Consider the following 23,983-nt stretch of genomic DNA (forward strand, 5'->3'; position numbering starts at 1 on the left):
CTGGGACCATATGATCCAGCTGACCTGATGGTGCTATAGGTGTAAGTTGTAGATAAAGATGCAGTGTGGAGTCTTTGGCAGACCCCTATTGGTGAATCACAGTGTAGACCGTTGGGATTTTGGAGTGAAGTCCTGCCTGCCTCTGCAGACAACTAGTCCCCATTTGGGAAACAGCCGTTGGCCTGTTACTGGGTGTTGGTAGAGACTGGACACCTCACCATGGGCCACCAACTCACCATGAGGCCTGAAATACCCATCATGAACTGGGTATTGTCTGACCCATGGAATCATAAAGTTGGACATGTGCAGGAACACTCCATTGTTAAATGGAAGTGGTATATACGAGATCGGGCCAAAGCAGGACCCGCAGGAACAAGTAAGCTGCATGAAGAAGTGGCCCAAATGCTCACAGTCTCCATTCCTGTCACATTACCTTCTTTCTCCCAGTTTTCACCTATTTCCTCATGGGGAATTCCTTACCATATTTTAACTGAAGACCAGAAAAGTCATGCTTGGTTTATGGATGGCTCTGCATGATATGCAGGTGCCACTCGTAAGTGGACAGCAGCAGCACTACAACCCCTTTCTGGGATCTCCCTAAAGGACAGTGGTGAAGGGAACTCTTCCCAATGGGCAGAACTTCAAGCAGTGTGCCTGGCCATTCAGTTTGCATATAAGGAAAAATGGCCAGATGTGAGACTGTATACTGATTCATGGGCTGTGGCTAATGGCTTGGCTGGATGGTCAGGAAATTGGAAGGACCATGATTGGAAAATCGGTGACAAGGAGGTGTGGGGAAGAGGTATGTGGATGGACCTCTCTGAATGGGCCAAGAAAGTAAAGGTAATTGTATCTCACGTGAACATTCACCAAAGGATTACCTCTGAAGAGGAGGACTTTAATAATCAAGTGGATAAGATGACACGCGCTGTGGAGACTGGTCCTCCTCTTTCCTCTGCCACTCCTGTTATCACCCAATGGGCACATGAACAAAGCGGACATGGTGGCAGGGATGGAGGTTATGCATGGGCACAGCAACATGGACTTCCACTCACCAAGGCTGACTTGACAACTGCCACTGCTGAGTGCCCCACTTGCCAGCAGCAGAAACCAACATTAAGTCCAAGATATGGGACCATTCCTCGGGGAGGTCAACCAGTAACTTGGTGGCAGGTTGATTACATAGGACCACTTCCATCATGGAGGGGGCAGCATTTTGTTCTTACTGGAATAGAAACCTACTCTGGATATGGATTTGCCTTCCCTGCACGCCATGCTTCTGCCAAAACTACTATTCATGAACTTACAGAATGCCTCATTCACCGGCATGGCATCCCACACAGCATTGCTTCAGATCAAGGAACTCAATTCACAGCAAATAGTGTGGCAATGGGCCCATTTCCATGGAATCCACTGGTTGTATCATGTTCCTCATCATCCTGAAGCAGCTTTGATAGAACGATGGAATGGGCTCCTAAAGACACAATTATGGTGCCAACTAGGTGGCAACAACTTGGGGGGATGGGGCAATGTTCTCCAAGAAGCTGTATACGCTCTAAACCAGGGGCCAATATATGGTGCTGTGTCTCCAATAGCCAGAACTCATGGGTCCAGGAACCAAGGGGTGGAAACTGGAGTGGCACCACTCACTGTTACTCCTAGTGATCCCCTTGCAGCTTTTTTGTTTCCTGTCCCAGCAACCCTGTGTTCCTCAGGCCTGGAGGTCCTGGTCCCGAAGGAAGGAACTCTCCCACCTGGAATCACACAGCATGGATTCCACTGATCTTGCAGCTGAGAATGCCCCCTGGGCACTTTGGACTTCTCATGCCTTTGGATCAACAGGTCATAAGGGTGTCACTCTACCCAGTGGTGTGATTGATCCTGATTATCAAGGAGAAATTGGACTGGTGTTACATAATGGAGGTAAAGAGGAATATGTCTAGAATCCAGGAGATCCTATAGGTCGACTCTTAGTGCTACCATGCCCTGTGATTAAAGTAAACAGTAAATTACAGCAACCCAATCCTGACTGCGCTTATAATGACCTAAACCCTTCAGGGATGAAGGTCTGAGTCACCCCACCAGGCAAAAAACCACAGCCAGCTGAGGTGCTTGCTGAGGGCAAAGGTAATACAGAATGAGTAGTAGAAGAAGGTAGTTCTACCTATCAGTTATGATCACGTGATCAATTGCAAAAGCGAGGTTTGTAATTGTCAGTGTATTTTCTTTATATGTGCTTATTGCATATCTTTCCTTTGTTCAGGTATGATATATCAGATACAATTGGACTCAGTGTGTTTTCATTTGTATATATATGATTGATATAAGTATAAATGTGATTTCATCAATTTCCGGAAATTATATAATTATATATGGCTAAAGAATTAGTTTATTGTGCCAGCCTGGCCGATAAACACATGTAGGATTAATTGAAGGGTGGAGAGATAAATGCTTCAGCGAGCCTCGCCTTTCTTGTCTCTCGCTCTTTGATCATGGGACCAGTGTGCAGCTGCCTTGCTTGTTCTGTGCCTCAATTTGCAATCTACATTACCTGTGGGACACCTAACCTGTGGACTGTGTCCCTATAATTTGAGGTTCCTTCAAAACCTGCTTCGCCACACAATTGGAATTTACGTCTCTTGAGCTGGGGATTGACTGTTGTTGATCTGACTGATGGTTGGTGACCTGGCTGACTGTTGGTGACCTGCCTTGCTGTTTGCTGCCTGTGCCCGGCTAGCTTGAATTTCTCTAGAGGACTACCTGGCGGCCCTTAAGACTTGAAGGTCTGCCTGTGTCTCACACTGTCTCACGGGAGTGTCACACTGAGCCATTTGTACTGTTTCATAATTTAACTGTTTATTTCTTGTGTTATATATCTATCTTTATAAACATATATATGTATAATTATTAGCAATCTGGTTTTGTCTCTCTAGAGAACCCTGTCTAACACAGTATGTCAGGTAAGCATTGTCTTATTAAACTCAAGCTAGGTCATTCAAACTCACCAGTCACACTTTGGGAGAAATATGAGTCCATCGCCTCCTGAGATGATTTACAGAAGACTCCGAAACCCTATATATGATTGCTATAAAGGAACCGTGGTGATTTAGTGGGTTACGAATTGGTCTGCTAACCACAAGTCAGAATTGACTTGAAAGCAGTGAATTTGGTTTATAAAGGAGACCCTTGTGGTGTAGTTAGTTACACTTGGAGCTACTGACCAAAAGGTTAGCAGTTTGAATCCACAAGTTACTCTGAAGCAGAAATATGAGGCTTTCTACTCCCATAAAGAGTTGCCGTCTCAGCACCGCAGCACTGCAAGCTACCTCCTTGGTACTCCTTGGCTTTGCTGGTTCTGAGCCTCATTTCTCCCTTAAAGGGGAGCGAGACGTTGATGTCTCCCAGGAGCCACCCTGGCCATAGTTCCAAGTTCGAAGTCACAAAGATTTCTCTCAAGCTTGTGTGCTGAGAAGACTTGGATGTTGGCTTCAGCTTCCAAGCGGAAATCAGCATATCGTCGCATGAAAACTTCTGGACTCAAACAAAGGAAATGATCCCTCTCCAAGCAACACCCACTTAAAGGCTTGAAGTTACAAGCGGCAGTCTCGCAGAGAAGCAACAAGCCCTGCTGGAAGAAGCACACTCGCCTGGGCGATTATGAGGTGGCAATGCAATCATGTAGCAGGCATCGCAAGACCCAAAACAAATAAACAACAAAACATATTGTTGAGAATGATAGGGGCTGGAGCAGAGATCCCAAACCCATCTGGAGACAATGGGACCTCTCCTCACAGAAGGGTCACAAGGAAGGGATGAGTCAACAAGGGAGCAGTGCAGCTCTAATGGGACACACAATAGTCCTCTGGTTACTTGAGGCCTCCTCGCCCCCCACTATCGTGCCCCCAGTCCTGCCTTTCCCCTCAGGCTAGACCAGAGCATTTGCACAGGTACAGATTGGAGCTCACCAAACATGGAATCCAGATTAGATACACCCCTCAGGAAGAAAAATGGGAGTATTGATACCAGGAGAGTAGGGGAAAGTGGGGCGAGGAGGGGAGGAAGGTAGGAACCGATCACAATGATTGATACATAAATATGCCCCAATAGAAACCATGGGGAAGGGAGACAGTGGTTGGTTTAAGATAGAAAATAATAGTAATTTATAATATGTCAAATGGTCACGAGGGTGGGAGGGAACAAAGAGGAGCTGATACCAAGAGTTCAATAGAAAGTAAATGTGTAGAAAATAATGAGGGCAACATATGTACAAATATGTTTGATAAAATTGATGTATGAATTGTTATAAGAGCTGTAAAAACCCCCAATAAAATGATATTTAATGAATGAATGGGTAAAAAAGCAATACCTATTATCCCTGTCTTGGAAACAAGGAAGAGGACAGGAAATGGGAATCTTGCAACCTGAAAAGCAGACTGAAAAGTGACAAAGATGGTGGAGAGAGAGGCTTAACAATCTAGAAATGTTAGCAAGAACCAACAACAGCTTATTAGAGAGACCAAGGATCAGAATTCTCAGATGAAGATTGTTCATAAGAAAAAAGATAGAGGGCATAGTTATAATCCCTCAGCAGTTGCATGGCAGGCTGTGCAAAGTGGGGAAACAGCAACGTACATTTTTCAAATAATCAAAATTGGAACTCTAGCTTATCAAGCCCCAGCTTAATTTTTAAGTCTCAAATGAACCAGAACTACGCTGCAGCCAAATTCAGTGAGTCACCATCCCCAATTGTTCTCCCTAAACCATGGAGCCACTGAATTCCTGTTTCCTTTAATCCTTCTGCTAAAGAAATTGCCACATTCCAACTGAAAAGCTTACTTAAAGTACAGGTATAAATTAAGTACTAATGTTTACATTTAAGTGTCATGCTAAAGAATAGTCAGTGGATCTGAAATAAATCCACTAGTGGATTAATCTGTTTGTACAAAACTAATATAGAAACTATGACTAGACTTGTTTTAATGTGTATACCATGGTGTAATGATTTTATCAGTTCAACTTACGACAATATTGATGTTTACTTGACGAATTATGTTTTCATTTGACTAATTCTTAAGTGTGAAGCCATTCTAGTTTAGATTTGGAAAGTGAAGAATCAAGTTTTTCTATTTTTTTAATGGGGAAATACTAATTTATCATTCATGGATCAGTAGGTTTACTTGTTGCAAACAAGTAGATCAGATTATAAGCACCCAGCTCAAACTAAGGTTTAATGTCCTAGAAACACTTGACCAGTAATATGTCGATTTGATGTATTACTAGAAGAAAATGTGAATTTTTCTTAGTGAATAGTTGCATTTTAGTAATTATACAGTGGTGAATATGAAAAAGGCACTAAGGCACAGTAGACACCAACAACCTTGTTTATTGCATGCAGTGGATGAGTGTCTGCCAACAAATGCACCAAAAACATTTTATATAAAGTATTGAGTGATCATTGAATCACTTTTGAAACACATTTAAAAAAAATTCTAGCACTATACAAGCTATTGACAGTGATCTGGCCTAAAAAATTCATCAAGGAAAAGCTTACTGCAAGTGCAGGGTTGTAAATTTTGAGCTTTAAGTGTCCATAAAAGTAAGAACCATATAAATATATGTAATAAACTTGTGGCATATGTGAAATTTTGTTGGCTTTTATCCTACAAAATAGACTATTTTAGTATGAATTTTCTGGATGTAAAACCATGGACTGTTTTTGTACTATTGCCTAATTTTAAAAGTTCAAAAAAATTTTTAAAAGTTTGCCCTTGTACTGAAGTACCAGTGTATGTATGTTATAACTGATTTGATTGTAAGTTGTACTTCAAAGTAAATTGTAGTGTAAGAAGTCTTATTATAATGGGAAAAGTTTAAGCTGCTACAACACTTCCTGTTTATAAGACATGTGAAATGCAGCACAGAACTATTTTTTTCCTTAAGCCCAAAGAGGAATTATTAAAATATAATGCTCATTTTGACTTTCATCAGTTTTTGTAGCCTGGGATATTAACAGTTGTGCGATGCTGGTATACTTTTGTTGTCATGAATCAGTGTATCTCCAAGGGGACCACTTAAGGAAAATTTATTGCACAATATTTTGATTAGCAACAATCTTTGCCTACCTTTAAAGTAAATGCTCAATGAATTACCCCCACCCCCAATAACAATTTAAGAGAAAAATGTAATGGGAGGTTAATTTCAAGATTCTCATCGTGGAATCCTGTTTTCTAGTTTGGCAGTTTCTTAGATGTTTACAAGCAGAATGACTAAATGGAATTTCTTGAAATAAATCCAGATGAAATAATGTTGTCCCAGTATGCTAAAGACAAAATTATATAATACCTTATAGATAAGAATTTGACACATGAAACTTAAGAAAATATAATTCTGCCACCCCCCCAAAAAAAAACCCACAAAAAAAGAGTTATTGTATTAGTCCAGGTAGACTAGAGAAACAAATTCATAGACATTCATATGTGTATAAGACAGTCCAGTTCAAGCTCATAAATGTGATATTAGTCCATATATTCAAGGCCAATCTATAAAGTTCTCTTCAGACTCACAAAACACATCCAGTGACACCAAATGCAGGATGATCACAGGTCAGTGAATAGAAAGTGTTTGGATCCAGTGGTGTTGTAAGCACGGGGTCTATCAGCGTAGTGGCATGTGTCTTGTCAGTAAAGCATCTCCAAGGGAATGAGCAGGAGAGTCTCTTACCTCCAAGGAGGAAATACAGGATTTCCCAGAATTCTCAGGAGAAGGCCATGTCCACACAGAGGCCTCATTGGCTATACAATGATTGACAGGCTAGACTCCACCCCTTCACTCCCAATTCTCAAATTGACACTAGACTCTATAACTACCACAGTTACCATCTCAGAACTCATAGAGCTAGTTCTGTCCTTTGTGGTCTACTATGAGTCAGAATCAACTCAAAACAGCATTGAATTTGGATATCTTTTTATCTTATTTCTACTCCATCCTCACAATTAATTGTTCCTATGCTGGAGTCCACTGATGCAGCCACTGTGTGAATCCATCTCCTTGAGGGCCTTCCTTTTGTCGCCACATATTCACTTTACCAAACATGATGTCCTTGGGGTTTGGTCTCTCCTGATAATATGTCCAAAGTACATTCGATGAAGTCTTGCTATCCTTGCTGCTAAGGAACACTCTGGCTGATTTCTAGCAATACAGATGAGTTTTTCCTATTGGCACTCCTTGGCACTTTCTATATTCCTCACCAGCACCACAATTCAGATGCACCCATTCTTTCTCTGTCTTCCCTATTCAATGTCCCACTTTCACACGCATGAAGTGAAATAGAGAATGCATGGCTTAGGTCAGGCACACCTTAGTCTTCAAAGTAACATCTTTGCTTTTCAAAACCCTAGAGAGGTCTTGTGCAGCAGGTATATCTAATGCAGCATGTCTTTGATCTCTTGACTACTGCTCCCATGAGCACTGATTATGGGTCCAAATAAAACAAAATGCTTGACCACTTCAATCTTTTCTCCATTGATTCTGTGGTGAGGATTTGGGTCTTCCTTATATTGAGCTGCAATCCATACTGAAGGCTGCAATCCTTGATCTTCACCAGCAAGTGCTTCAGTTGTCTGTCAGTTGTATGTGCCGTGGTGGCTCGTGTGTGGCTGTGATGCTGGAAGCTCTGTCACTGGTATTTCGAATGCCAGCAGGGTCACCCAAAGTGAACAGGTTTCAGCGGAGCTACCAGACTAAGAGCAGAGGACCAAAAAAGGAATAGATTCCTCACTTTGAAGAAAGAGGCCACTTATGTATTGCTTCAATGTATTGTCAAATACTGAAAGACTAAACAAAGAAAGCAGAACATTGTTGGAGATACTGCCAGCAGATGGGTCCCTTGGGTCTGAGAGCACTCAAAATATCACTAAAGAAGAGATGATTTCTTGGAGGGGAGTCAACCCTAGTGATGTGAGTCGGGTAAAGCCTATGGGAGTGGAATCTTTGGGATCTTCACTTGCTGATGGGGCACAACTCCAAGTAAAGTGTAACAGCTGCCAAAATCTTCTAATGTTTGAAACTTGAAATATGTGAAGCATGAATTTAGAAAAATTGAAAGTGGTAAAAAATGAAATCGAACTTATGAAGATCTGTATCCTAGGCATTAGTGAGCTGAAATGAATGGGTATTGACCATTTTGAATCAGAAAATCATATTATTTACTATGCAAGGAATAACACAGTGAAAGGGAATGGCATGACATGGCGTGGTGTGGCATGGCGTGGCATGGCATAGCATTCATTGTCAGAAAGGAGCTTCTTATATTCATCAAGAAGTACAATGCTCTCTGCGACCAGCTTATATCTATCTGCTTTCAAGGAAATCCAACCAATACAACTACTATTCAACCTTATACACCCACTAGGAACGCTAGTGTTGAAGAAATTGAAGAATTCTACCAAAGATTTTTTCAGTCAGAAATCAGTCAAACCTGCATTCAAAGTGTTTTGATGGATATTATTGGTGATTGGAATGTAAAAGTGGGGAAAAAGAGGTAGGAACAGTAGATGGAAAATATGGACTTGGTGATAGAAATTAAACTGGAGAATACATGATAGAATTTTGCAAAACCAACAACTTATTCATAGCAATTACCTTTTTTGAACAACACAAAGGGTGACTATATGCATGAACTTTCCTAGCTGGAATACACAGAAATCAAATTCACTGTGAGAAGAGATGATGGAGAAGCTCAATATCAGCAGCTAAAACCAGATCAGGGGTTGTCTGTGGAGCAATCATTTGCTCACATGTATGTTCAGGATAAATCTGAAGAAAATTAAAACAAATCCACAAGAGTGAAAATGACTTTGAGTCTATCCCACCTAAATTTTGAGAGTATCTCAAAAACAAATTTGATGCATTGAACACTAATGACAGAAGAACTGATTAGTTGTGGAAAGACATCAAGAACATCATTCTTGAAGAAAGCAAAAGGTCATTAAAAAGAAAGGAAGAAAAGATCAAAGTGGATGTCAGAAGAGATTAAAACTTGCTCAAGCAAATGGAAGAAAGGATGAAGTCAAAGAGTTAAATAGAAATTTCAACAGTCAGCTGGAAAAGAAAGAGGCAAATATTATAACGAAATGTGCAAGGTCCTAGAATTAGAAACCAAAGAAGAAAGGATATGCTCAACATATCTGAAACTGAAGAAACCCAAGAAAATAATTCAAGCTGTGAGTCGTAATTTTGAGGAATTCTATGGGTAGAGTATTGAATGATGTAGGAAGCATCAAGAGAAGATGGAATACACAGAGTCACTGTACCAAGGTATCAGGCATCAAAGGACAAAAAATTCATATCATTGTAAATGAGGGGGAGCACAGATTGGGGACCCAAAGCCCATCTGTCGGTAATGGGACATCCCCTTACAGAAGGGTTATGGGGGGGGGGTTGAGCCAGTCAGGGTGCAGTGTGACAATAATGAAACATACAACTCTCCCCAAGTTCTTAAATACTTCCTCCCCACAGTATCATGATCCCAACTCGACCTAACAAATCTGGTTAGACCAGAGGATTTACACTGGTGCAGATAGGAACTGGAAATACAGGGAATCCAGGACGGATGATCCCTTCAGGATCAGTGGTAAGAGTGGCGATACTAAAGGGTGGAGAGAAGGTAGAGTAGAAAGGGGGAACCAATTATAAGGATCTACTTATAACCTCCTCCCTGGGGGACGGACGACAGAAATTTGGGTGAAGGGAGGGAGACGTTGGACAGTGTAAGACATGACAAAATAATAATAATTTATGGATTATCAGGGGTTCATGAGAGAGGGGGGAGGGGAGCGGGGGCGGAGGGGGAAAATGAGGGGTTGATACCAAGGGCTTAAGTGGAGAGAAAATATTTTGAGAATGATGAGGGCAACAAATGTGCAAATGTGCTTGACACAATGGATGGATGGATGGATTGTGATAAGAGCTATATGAGCCCCCAATAAAATGATTTTTTAAAAGAACTAGGTGATATTCTATAAGGTAGCTAGATTCAGGGACTAGGGGTCAGGGTTGTCCTTCCCATGTCCTTCCCATGTCTGTGCAGCCCAACCCAGGAGGTGGGAAGGAAACCAGGTAACCATTGGACACCCTAACTGAGCATGTTAACTGAGCCAAACTGGTGCACCTGGGTGGTCCAGGCTAGGCCCAGGGGCTCATACATCAACCAGGTGGGCCTAATATAGCCAGCGGGGTCAAGCAATACCTTCAACCCTGCCTCCCCCAGCCAGGAGGCTCTAGGACTTCCTCTCTCCAGCTCTTCCCCCAGTGATCTCATTACCCGCTCCTGCCTGCCGCAGCCCCTCTGGCCTCACTTTCACACTCGTGGGTGCGCTATTCCATGAGGTTTCTCATGTCCAGTTCATGTCCAACTTCCACGTGGCTTGACACGCTTCCTGAAATAGCATGTATCCTTTTTGAGACTGTAAAACTTGAAACCTCTCCCGTCCTTCATAAAAACCCACTTGGATTACAAAACGGGCTTCAGCGTGAATTCTTTCTCGTGCAACACCAAGAACCAAAGTATTGCCCACTCAAGAAACCTTCCAATTCCATCGCTACAGGAGGTTGCATCTGAGCAAGGACCAGTGGTGCTGAAGGAAGAAGTTCAAACTTTGCTAAATGCGCTAGCCAAAACCATGATTCCAGGATTTCATGGAATACCCATAGAAATGTTTTAGGAACCTGAAGAAGCACACTGGAGGAAATCTGGAAGATAGCTGACTAACCAACTGACTGCCAGAGATGGATATTTGTGACCATTGCAAAGAAAGGTGACTCAATAGAATGTTCAAACTAACTTTATGGGAGTAGAGAACCCTATCCTTCTCCCTCTAAGCTGATGGTATTTTTGAACTGTAGGCAACACGTACCCACTATGCCACCACGTACTCACATACACACACATATAGACATACTCATAGACATATATGTATATAAATGGCAGTAAAGTGTGTGTGTGTGTGTGTGTGTGTGTGTAAAGGAACTTTGGTTATTCATTAAGGTACTAAACCTAAGGTCAGAGATTTGAACCTACTATTGTTTTCTAGATGAAGTAGTCTGTTTCTGAAAACACTTAAAGTCTCAGGCACATGAAAGGGCAGCTTTATCCTGTCCTATAGGATCACTATGAGTCAGAATCAACTTGATGACAGTGGGTTTGTATTCTTTTGTTTGTTTGTTTTGGGTTTTTTGGGGTATGAATCAGAATCAACAAAATAGCAATGGGTTGTTATTGGGTTTATGTATCACCATCTTTTGCTTTGATCTTTGAGAGCTTGATTATGATGCGCTTTGGCATGTTTTTACGTTGTTTTAGGCTTTGTTTTTATTCATCCTACTTGGAGTTTATTGAGCTTCTTGCACATGTAGTTTTAAGTCATTTATCAGACTTAGGGGTAAATATTTTTCTAATCCATTTCTTCTTCTCTCTCCCCCCCCCTTTTTCTCCTTCATATTTTGCATGTTGGCCCACTTGATGTTCTCTCATAATTCTATTGAACTGTGTTTAGTGTTTTACTTTGACCTCTGTTATTTTTGTTACCTTGTCTTTCAGATTGTTGATTCTATCTTCTGTCTCATTTTCTCAGCTCATTATCTTTTTCAGCTCCAATATGTTTTCTAAAAAATAATTGTAATCCTCTTTATATTTTCATTTTGCTCATTTTCCTGAATTTTGTTGGTTATGTTTTCTTTTAATGCTATACAATTGTTAGGTAAAATTATGTTGTATTTTCCATTCTATTAATTAATTGGACTTCCATATAATGCCATCTCCCTCTTTTTCATTTGTGTGATCAGTCATTTCTATTTTCTTAGTATTTGTTCTTTTTGTGACATCAGGGCATTCCATTTACTGATGTTAGCTTTCTCAGCTCTCACCAGTTGTGTTTTCCAGGAAAAAATTTTAGTGAGCAAAATCTCCAGGTCTTTCTTTTGACATCCCACTCCTTCCTCTCAATTCTGAACTAGATTTTCATTTTAGGTTATTCTCAGATCTGAGAGTTCACAGTACCCCATATGCCCACCAGGTGACACCACTCACATTCCTCAGTTCTCTTACTCTCCCGTTCAGTACTACTGTATTTTATTTTATTTTTTTAGTCTTTCACCCCGTGGTGGCGCTATAAGCATTGGGCTGCGAACCGTATGATCCGCGGTTCAAAGTCACCAAATGCTCTGCAGTAGAATGATGAGGCTATGAAAATTTCCAGCCTCAGAAACCCTACAGAGGGTCACTATGAATCTGAAGCAACTGTATAGGAGCAGGTTTTCAGTGATTTTCACCCCCTCGTGAACATGGTCCAATCTATTGGTACTGCCAGCAGTGTGCTCTAATGCCTTCTGCCGTCTTTGTCCAGTGCCTCCCCTCCCTCGGAGAAGAGCCCACCCATCTCCTATCATAGAACCAATTCATTTCCCCTTTTCAGAAATAGCACAGACTAGCAGGTTTTTGTAGCTGTTGCCTGAAGCACCAGTAAGGTGAGAGGAGGGTAGGAAGACTCCCCATGAAGCTTCCTGGTATAGAAACAAACTCACACTAAGCTCGTTAAGAGTGCAAGTGAAGCATTTTAATGAGGAACACACAGCTCAAACTGCACAGCATATGTTCTTTTTTTGAAAGGAAAATTTTTAATATTTAGAAAAATAATTTGTTTATGTATTTCCTTAAGAAGATGATTAGGACCTCCTATCATTATGGCGTTATTTAGAATCAATTAGCTGCATCTCCAAATATGTGAATGCTTTCTTCAAATGGTCAATATTTACTGAATATTGGAAATCACATCTTTTCAACCATTTAAATTGAAGATGAAAAAATTTAGATATCAACTTTACAATATGCATATATATGATCATCATTTTCAAAACAAACTTTCAGCGTAGGAGAGCAAAAATGTCTGAAAACTACTGCCCAAAGCTTTTGGAGCTTTTTTTTTTTAAATCGTTTTATTAGGGGCTCATACAACTCTTATCACAATCCATACATACATCAATTGTGTCAAGCACATCTGTACATTGATTGCCCTCATCATTCTCAGAACATTTGCTCTCCAATTAAGCCCCTGGCATCAGTTCCTCATGTAGCATATGTTCTAATGACAGTTGGAATATAGAAATACTGGGAATCCACAGGTGATTTTTCTGATTGGCTCTTAATTACAGGATTTTGCCTCATTAGTCACAAGGTCATCCTCAGGCCTTAGAAGTTGATGGACAGTAAACATTTTAAAATAACCTGTTTTCTAATTTGCAAGCATCTGGGGGTTTGCATGAATAAGTATTTTACAAAATTAGTTTTGCCGGGAATCTAGCACAATATTCTTTCCAAAAACAGGTTTTACAAAGAAAGACAGTAGGTAGCAGGTTTCCTGAAACAGCAGATTGCAATCTTAACCACATTCCTGACCCCCACCCTTATTTGCTCAAGGCAGTTAAAGTTTTTCAAAAGACAGGTAAGCAGCTAAAGAAAAAAATGTAGCCTACATTAAATGGAGTTTAATGTGGACCTTGGTTAGCCAGTTATGGCAAACGCCTCAGGTTTTGAGATTTCTTACACGTTCCTCAAACCTAACTGGTTTTCTGGGGCTTCTCTACAGGCACAGACAACACTGAGTGGTCTCTAAGATCTCAACAGCTGACCCCACAGATCTGCAGGTTCCTCCTTGTGTTTGTAGTTCCATAAGGGAGTTGCATCAGTGAGCTGGCCAAGTCACTTGGTGGGAAGTGGATGGAAGGAGTTTAAGAGGATAGATTTTTGCCTACCTCTTTTATTCTCTATTTCTGCCAGTCTCTGCTACTGACATTCACCTCTACCTATTTGGTCTGGACCTGGAAGCACTTTATTGCTTTTGGGCACTCATGTAGGAGAAATCACAACTTTAGTCCTTTCACACCAGGAACCAGCTTGATTCTTATTTTTCACCATTTAGAGCATTTTACCTTGTATCTGGGATTTAGCAGCCTCAAGTATCATGTATTATGGTTCCCCCCCTCTCCATTCTTAATTAAACAGTGACAAACAGATTTGTTTCCAAAGGAAAGGTTTTATAAAATTCTATAGACCAATTCAAAGCACTAGTGGAACATTAGAACTGCTGCAGTTGAATTTCATCTCCTTTGTGAAGATAAGTCCCTGAAAACTAACCGAATTCCTCCTTCTAGTCTCAAAATAAAATACAAATGAACCCAAGTAACAAATCTATGCTCCAAATTTAGCCAACAACACCAACTCCTATGTAAACTATACACAAAATGTGAGGAAAGGATGCTGGGACTCTGCAGTGTCCTCTACTTGAGACTAATGAGAAGACAGAATCCGTGGGTCTTTTGCATCATAAATTGGTTAAAAACATTTAGTAAGTAACTGAAATTAACCCCTCCTATCAATCTGTTGCTTATGTAATCCAGAGCTTATGTAACACTCTTCAGGAGACATTAAATAACCTAGATGAGCCCGGAATGGTTTTATGCAACTTGTTGCCAAAGCCCCGAGAGAATGAATGCAGTCTGTTCTGAGTTCCTTGGCAGGTTCCCAGTAGTCAGTAGTTAACTAATGTCCTCCTCCCAAGTGTCCAGCCTAACAAGCTTGCTGGCAATAAGTATCTCATAATATATTTATCTATAATAATTCCAGACATTTTATTCAAACAAAACAGTGTCTGTAAAACAGATGGGAAATGATAAATGTGTTTTAGAAACTTCCTTCTCAAAATTCTAATTATTGTTACCATTTTCCTAAGCTAGGGTAAGATATTGGCTCAGATAGGATATTAATAAAGATCTTCATCATGGGTCTTTCTCTTTTTTTATGGCCTTCTATTTTGCCAAGTATGATGTCTTTTTTCCAGAAAATGGTCTCTTCTGATAACATGAGATGAATGCTTATGATTTCCAAGGAGCATTCTGGCTACACTTCTTCCAGAACAGACATTTTTGTTCTGGCAGTCCATGGTATTTCAATATTCTTTGCCAATATATACAGTGATTCAATGCATTGATAATTCTTCAGTCTTACTTATTCATTATTCAACTTTTACATTTTTATGAGGCAATTGAAAATAAGTCTTTTTCTTGTATCTCTTTTTCTACAAAGATTATAAACTTTTCCAAACATAAGCCCTGTTTTTCAATATTACTTTCTAGAGTATTTTGTGTAACACCATATGTCTTAAGTCCTGGAGCCCTGGTGGCATAGTGGTTACTGATAGGATGGAAAAACAGTAAGACATGTTTGCTATGGGGCCAATTTGATTGTATCTAACAACATAACTACAACTTTTCCCTGTGCATTTTGGTTTATACCATGTTAAAACATCAGTTTGGACATCCTCAAGGAACACAAAGTTCGTTTTTCTTGTTGCTATTGTTTTATTGATCTTGACTTCCTTTGTTGTTTTGCTTGGCTTTGTCTAATCACGTTCATTTTAAACGTTCTTTGAGTTTGCCGAACAACATCAGGGTTGTATGGAAGATGGCAAGACGTTTCCCAAAATAATTCTTTTTTAAAAAACGTTTTATTAGGGGCTCATACAACTCTTATCACAATTCATACATACATCAATGTGTAAAGCACATCAGTATACCCATTACCCTCATCATTTTCAAAGCATTTTATCTCCACTTAAGCCCTTGGTATCAGGTCCTCTTTTTTTCCCCTCCCTCCCCGCTCCCCACTCTCTCATGAGTCCTTGATAATTTATAAATTATTATTTTGTCATATTTTGCCCTGTCTGACGCCTCCCTTCACCTCCTTTTCTGTTGTCCATCCCCCAGGGAGGAGGTCACATGCAGATCCTTGTAATTGGTTCCCTCTTTCCAACCCACTCTCCCTCTACCCTCCCAGTAATCGCCACTCACACCCCTGGTCCTGGAGATATCATCTGCCCTGGATTTCCTGTGCCTCCAGCTCCTATCTGCACCAGTGTACATCCTCTGGCCTAGCCAGACTTGCAAGGTAGAATTCAGATCATGACAGTGTGGTGGGGAGGGGTGGGGTGGGGTGGGGCTGGAGGAAGCATTTAGGAACTAGAGGAAAGCTGTATTCATCAGTGCTACATCGCACCCTGACTGACTCATCTCCTTCCCTAAACCCCTTTGCAAGGGCATCTCCAAATGGGCTTTGGGTCTCCACTCCGCACTTCCCCCTTCATTCACTATGGTAAGATTTTTTTGTTCTGATGATGCCTTATACCTGATCCCTTCGACACCTCGCGATCACACAGGCTGGTGTGCTTCTTCCATGTGGGCTTTGTTGCTTCTGAGCTAAATGGCTGCTTGTTTACCTTCAAGCCTTTAAGACCCCAGATGCTATACCTTTTGATAGGCAGGCACCATCAGCTTTCTTTGCCACAATTGCTTATGCCCCCATTTGTCCTCAGCGATCGTATCATGGAGATGTGCACCCAATGATATGATTTCCAAAAAAAATTCTTGCAGGAAAGTCCTTGCTACCTTTGAAAAAAAAAGGTAGGCACTTTCCAGTTTTGTTTTGTTTCTTACCAATGCTGTTTTCAATTTTCTTAAAACTTCTAATAAACGCCATGATCATCTTAAGTCCTTAAGAGAAAACCTATCAAGATTATACCTTTGGACTCCAAAAAATCATCGCCATATAGTTCTTTCAAGGCAGATTTGTTTGTTCTTCTACTCCACCATATTGTCAATAATATTTTCCAACACCAAATTCATTAATTCTTCTGTGGTTTTTCTTATTCATTGTCCAGCTTTCACATGCATATGAGGCAAATGAAAATACCATGGCTTGAGTCGGGTACATCTTATTCCTCAAAGTTACATCATTGCTCTTTACTTCTTTAAAGAAGATTTTTTTGCAGCGTATATGAGGGGGTACTCCCCCAAACAATTTTTTTCAAAGCTATGTGTTTAAATTTTTTCAAGAACAACCTTATCACCTATAAAGTACTCTCCATTGTAGTAAATACATTTGTCAAATCTGTGATTCCATTCTTGGAAACATTTTTACACATCTGTTTGGATGGCTGACAGGACCCCCTTGTTTTTCTCTTCACCACTTCCATATCATCAAATCACTGTCCTTTAATGCCCTTCTTCATTTGCAGAAACAAAAAGAAGTCACATGGAGCGAGGTCAGGTAAGTGGGCTACATGGGGCAAGAGAGGCATGCTCTGGTGGACTGAGATGGCTACATTAGCAGGCGTATTGTAGTAGTAGTAAAACCAGTCCCCCGTCTGCCATAAATCAGGTCTTTTGTGTTGCACACTATTATGTAATCTTTTCAGAACCTTTCAGTCAGGGTTTCTCAACTGTGGGTCACAACCACTTTGGGGGTCAAACGACCCTTTCACAGGGGCCGCCTGATTCATAACAGGAGCAAAATTACAGTTAAGAAGTAGCAACAAAAATCATTTTATGGTTGGGGCGTCACCACCACATGAGGAACTGTATGAAAGGGTCACAGCATTAGGAAGGTTAAGAACCACTGCTTCTAAATTGAAAGCTTGATTAACAGTCTGACCAGGTGGAACAAACTCCATACGCACTATAAGTCGACATATTCATCCATTCAGGAAGTTGACGGACATCCAGAATGAGCTTTGTCGTCAATCAACATTTCACCTTTTTTGAAAGGAGAAAATCACTGGTACACTAGTATTTTTCCCCTAGCACTGTCCTTGTAAGCTGTGTTCAAGATCACAACAGTTTCTGCGGCATATTTCCTGAGCAGGAAACAAAATTTCACAGCCATATACTGTTCTCTTAAATCAACCACACACACAAAAAAACGAGGTTCAAGTGAAAGCATTTTCACAAAAAAATTCACTGTAATCAGAGAGAAGTGATGCCACTAGGTGCACTAACTCAGAGGGAATTGCTCGCTGCTCGCCTAGTGGGGAAAATGTGTACTGCAAAAGCTCCACTATGCCCAGCACAAATCCATTTTTTTGGCGGGGGAGACATCCCCTTATAGACCCAATACAATAAGTTATTTGATTTCTTGACTGCTGCTTCCATGAGTGTTGAATGTGGATGCAAATAAAATGGGATCCTTGAGAACATCAAACTTATCATAATGTTCTCTGTTGGTGAAATGATTTTTTTTTTTAACATTGAGTTGTAATCCATACTGGATACTGCATTCTTTGATTCTCATGAGCAAGTGCTTCAAGAAGATTGTATCATTTGCATATCGCAGATTGTTATTGCAACTTCCTCCAATCCTAAAGCTTCATTGTTCTTATAGTCCAACTTCTGCTGTGTCTGCACATGAAGTAAATATGGTGAAAGGGTACAATGCTGATGCACACTTTCTGGATGTTAAACAACGCAGTAACCTTGTTTTGTTCAAACAGCTGCCTCTTGTTTATGTATCGATTCTGCGTGAGCAAAATGAAATGTTCTGGAATTTTCATTCACACCAGTAAACATCTTTCTGATATTATCTGCTTTCAGCCATTATATATCTAATGTCAGCAATCAGCAACAATTAAATTCAATGACGTGCCAGGATACAAGTTCAACACATTAACACCTATATACTGTGCATGAGACTATTAAAAATTAAATTAGGAAAACAATTCCATTTATAATCATTATAGTATATAAAGGATATAATTTCTAGAAATCATACAACCAGGGATGTGAAAGTTTTACACTAAAAATTATAAATCGTTGCTAAAAAAATTAGACCTTAATCAATGGAGAGCTTCCTTATCATGGATTGGAAAATTTCTTAAAATTGTTCAAATAACACCACATAAATTTTTTCTATAGATTCAATGCAATCCGTATTAAAATCTCAACAGCCTTCCTTAGAGAAATATAAAAGCCAATCTTTATATATATAATGGCAAACAGTCCTGAATAGCCAAGAAAATCTTGACAAAAAGGGGCCCACCATGCCAATATATTATATAATGCTACAGTATTCAAAATAGTCTGGAAATATTATAATAGACACAGAAGCCAATGAAATATAACAGAGTTCAGAAATAAGCCCATAAATCTATATAGCCAATTGATTCATAGTAAGGGTATGAAGGCCATTCACTTACTACAGGAAAGATTAGCCTCTATAAGAAATCATGCTGGAACTCTGCCCGGCAGAGTGTGCAGAGGCTTTGCGTCCCGGGCTCGGCTCCCAGGCTACCCTGGCCTGGGGCGCCGTCCTGCTACACTCCGTCTAGACCCCCGGTTCCTGGGTGCGGGGCTAGGCCCTTGCATCGGGTTGGGGAGATACCCGGCATGCCAAGCCCGCAGGGCAGGGAGGGGCCCCCACGGGGAAGGGGTGGCGGCTGGGGATCCCGCTCTGTGACGAAGGGACCTTTGCGGTCATGGCCATCCCCTTTTCACAGATGGGAAAATGGATGCCGGCGACAAGATGAGCAAGCATAATTCTAATTAAAATTTTTCAAAATTCATGCCTAATAGCTGGGAAAGTTGTCATGTGCTGTGGATCATGAAGACCCTCTAGGCCCCCGAAGGACTGGCCCCGAGAGTGGCCTGGGCTGTCATCTTCAGGGGGCCCACTGCAGAGCTGCAGGCCACCCAGTTACCAAAACTGACACCAGGAGAGGGAACCTAAGAGATCAGTAACAATGGAAGAAACTGGGAAAGTTACCAAAAAGCTACCATCCCCCCAAACACCAGCTCCAGATGGTGTTACAGGTTAGAAAAATCCTTCATGAAGAATGACCTTAAGCAATATGATGGATTCAGAAGCTCATGAAAAGAGGCCCCCCATCCTAGCATCTTCAAAACAAGACCTGGCGCCTCACATCACAAATGTGGGCCAGGTGAAGGGACTACCTGTGTGGCTGCTGTGCACCCTTCAACAACATCGGCATCACGTTTCCCATCCAGGTCCCTTTTTGGCAGCAGCTGTATGGAATCAAAATCTGGGATGCGATTCTTCAGCTGAGGAGGGATGGATTCCAAAACGTGTACCCCCCGCTGCTGCAGAAGACGACCACCACCCTGGCCCTTATGTTGGTCTGTATGAGGGTCTGTCCTGCCTTCTCCAGAAGCACCTCAGCGCCACCCTCGCCTGGCCACCGTCCTGGCAGGGACAACAGAAGCAATTTTTACTCCGTTGGAAAGAGTTCAGACACTGCTGCAAGACCACAAGCATCAAACAAATTCACAAACACTTACCAGGCTCTCAGGGCCCTGAAGTGCCATGGCATCAGAGAGTACTACTGCGCGGCCTGGCGCCCATTCTCCTCTGGAATGGATCCAGCAACGCCCTGTTTTTTTGCCTCCGGGGCCCCCAGTTAAGGAGTACCTGCCTACCGCCACTTCGCACAGTGCTCTTCTGGTCAACGACTTCATCTGCGGAGGCCTGCTGGGCGACATGCTGGGATTCTTGTTTTTCCCCATTAATGTCGTAAAAACCCGCATGCAGTCCCAGATTGGTAGGAGATTCCAGTCTTTTCCCAGGGTTTTCAAAACAATCTGGCTAGAAAGGGACAGGAAATTGATCAACCTTTTCTGGGATGTCCACCTGAATTACCATTGGTCCCTCATCTCCTGGGGCATAATCAACTCGATTTACGAGTTCTTGTTAAAGGTCATATGAAAGAAAGTGGAGTACAGTGCCATCTGTCAGCTGACGAGAGCCAAGGAGAATACAGTGGGGCCTGGTTCCCGATTGGCCAAATAACTTGTCATTAGTTCCGGGCACCATGAATTGTGAGAAAAGTGGTTTTCCTTAAGCACCAATAATGACAGAAAAAAAGATTTCAGTGGGAAAAAAAAGCAAACAAAGAAATCATACTGGGCCAACTGAACCCCTACATTCCAAAGACTATAATAGGAACTATACATCATACCCTATAGGAACATTAACGAAACATAAAAACCTAACATAAGAATTGAAAGTATAAAACTTTTAGAACAAAACAGGAGTAATGCTTTAATACTTAATTCTCAACAATGAATTCTTAGGTATGACATAAAATGTACTAGCAAGGAAAGACAAAACAGGTAAATTGAATTTCACCAAAATTAGAACTTTGTGCATCAAATATTTTTATTAACAAAGTGTAGAGATACCCTCCAGATTTGGAGCCAATATTGTTGATCAAAATATTTATAAGAAGTATCTGAATCATATAAAGAACTTCAAAATACAATAACAAATAGAAAAGCCACCTAATTGAAAAACATGCGAAAGACTTGAATAGAAATTTCTCTGAGGATGATGTACAAATGGTTAAAAAGCTTATGAAAAAGGCTCATTGGCTATTAGAGAATTAAAATTTAAAACAATGAGATACCACTTCATATATACTAGAACGCAGTGATATAACAAATAACAAGGGTTGAAGAAGACGTGGAGAAATCAGAACCCTCATACATTTCGAGTGGAATATTAATTGGTACAGCCCAGTGGGGAAAACTTTTCTGGTTCCTAAAAAGTTAAATATTTCATGTACTCATTTCCTCTTACTGCAAACCAAAAAACACTCACTACCATTGAATTAGTGCTGACTCACAGTGACTCTTTAGGACAGGGTAGAACTGCCCATGTCAGTTTCTGAGACTGTAACTCTCTACTGGAGTAGAAAGCTTTATCTTTCTCCCACAAAACGGCCTCCACTATTAACTTACTTTTCCTATCCAAAGTTTTAGTGAAAGAAGAATCCAGAGAGAGAATAAGAAAAACAAGGTAAGCAACAAGAACAGGCTGAAAATGAAATAGAAAAGGAGATCCTCAAAGTCGAAAATGCCAGTGAGAAAAATGCCCATGATTGAGTTTGGAGTTTCTTGGGAGCACACACACAAAAGAAAAACTCAGCAACTTAAGACGAACATACAAGAACAGCAGAATTAAAAATGTACCCACTTAAATAATACACAAAATGAAACAAACCTATAAGACTGAAGTAGATTTTCATGCTTGATTTCTGGCCTAACACACGATTTGTCAAAAAAGGAAACACACCCACAAGATGGAAACAGGCATAAAGTGAACAAAAACCCAAAGTGTAACAAACCTGTAAGACAACGTTCCCGAATGAAACTGACAATAAATAGAGGGAGTTGAGCAACAAAGTAGTAGATGGAACAGAGTATACAAAGCCAGTGGGATGGGGTAGGAGTTCAGTAGTTCTCAAGAGAGAACACACTACCTTAAACATCGGAAAGAAAATAATAAACTAAACCAATCTCCAAGAAAATGGTAAAACTTCAGACATATGTACACCTATGTTCGTTCCAGCTATTTCCACAATAGCAAAACCATGGAAATCAACCCAAACCCCAATTATAGAGGAATGGATAATCAAGCTCTGCTACATTCATACCATGGAATTTTATGCATCAATAAAAAAACAATGATAACTCTTTTAAACACCACATTGACAAAACCAGAGAACACTATGCTTAGCAAACTCAGTCAATCTTACAAAGATAAATATTTACTATCGCCATTGTTATAAGAAAAAGCAAAGAAGAAATGTGATTTATATGCCCACAGACAAGTCTTTGATGACTATCAGAAGGCAGGGGCAGAAGCAGGGAAGGGGGGTGTGGGGGAAAAAGGAGGGTGCAATGGGACATTGTTGATTTCATTTCTTGAGTTGGGCTGTGTAATATACATGTCTCTTTAAACCTACCTCCACAAACAATTGTTTTAATCCCTCTAGATTCCTTATCTCTCAAACTTAAATAGTGGTTTGAGTAGCTTTAAAAGAAATAGAGGAGGAAAAGTAAAATTAAATTGGACTTGGAGTCTTTAGTGACAAACAACTACATCTCAAACAAAATAAGAAAGAAAGCAAATACTATGCATAAGAAAAAATGGGTGATATAACAACAGAAGCAATGGAAATAAAAAATGTAATTACACAGTATTATGAAGGACTGAACTCCAACTAATTAAAAAAACTAGAAGAACTGGACAAATTTCAAGAAATACATTATCTACCTAAACTAGCACAGACTGATGTAGAAAACTTTAACAGACGTATAACACAATGAGAAATCGATCAGGTCATTAGAAAACTCCCCGGAGGCTTATTTCCTGTGTAAATCTCACAAATACATTTCAGGCTTCCACTGCCATCCAAAGTCTTCTGCAAACCAGAATCTCACAATTTAAGCTCTGATACTATTCCCTCCAACTTTAGCTAACAGAATTTACAATCTTTGGGACACAGGAAATAAGCCTTTAATGACCTCCGTCTAACCATAATTGACAGATGGGAATAAACTGTTTACCAAACAGAGTATTGGAGAGATGACTACAGTAGATCAAAATGATAAACCTGACTCAAATGGTTAAAACCATGTCACTTGATCTCCGCTCTGATACACTTTGGGTGAAATCTGGTTTTCAATATTTTCTACAGTTTTTTTCTCACCTTGGGGTTTGTCTATGTTACACAGGGGTCCTCAAACTATGGCCTGCAGGCCACATGTGGCCCGCCAGGTGTTTTTGCCCTGTTTTTTTTACTTCAAAATAAGATATGTGCAGTGTGCATAGGAATTTGTTCATAGTGTTGTTTTTTTTTAAAAAACAAACAAACTATAGTCTGGCCCTCCAACAGGTCTGAGGGACAGTGGACTGGCCCCCTGCTTAAAAAGTTTTAGGACCCCTGGTACTATGATGTATTTTGTCATTTGGGGTAGCCTTCTTGAATCTTTGTTTTTCAGTATATGAAACCCAGGATTGATTAACGTACAGAGAAAACTATTACAATAAGGCTTCCTGTGGGGTACAGTGGGAGAGGTTGAAGGAGAGCCAAAATAAAGGAGTTCAAGAGGGAAGAAAATGTTTTGAAACTGATTGTGGTAGCAATTATGCAATACTGCCTGATAGGCTTGAACTATAGAATGATATGATGCCTAGATTAGCCCCTAATAATATGGATTGCGGAAAACAATCATCTCCCAACACACACACACAAAATCCAGCACCAAATGGTTTTACTGAGGAATTTTATAAAACATTCACAGA

At 40.5% G+C, this 23,983-nt stretch overlaps 2 pseudogenes; both read left to right on the forward strand.

The window, feature by feature from the left end:
• The first annotated feature begins 4,476 nt into the window (after positions 1-4,476).
• Positions 4,477-4,853, forward strand: LOC142433035 (proline-rich nuclear receptor coactivator 2-like; annotated as a pseudogene).
• Positions 4,854-19,727: 14,874 nt separating this feature from the next.
• On the forward strand, positions 19,728-20,599 carry LOC142433080 (mitochondrial nicotinamide adenine dinucleotide transporter SLC25A51-like; annotated as a pseudogene).
• The last annotated feature ends 3,384 nt before the right edge of the window (positions 20,600-23,983 follow it).

This window comes from Tenrec ecaudatus, chromosome X (assembly GCF_050624435.1).
Source record: "Tenrec ecaudatus isolate mTenEca1 chromosome X, mTenEca1.hap1, whole genome shotgun sequence".
Classification (NCBI taxonomy): Eukaryota; Metazoa; Chordata; class Mammalia; order Afrosoricida; family Tenrecidae; genus Tenrec; species Tenrec ecaudatus.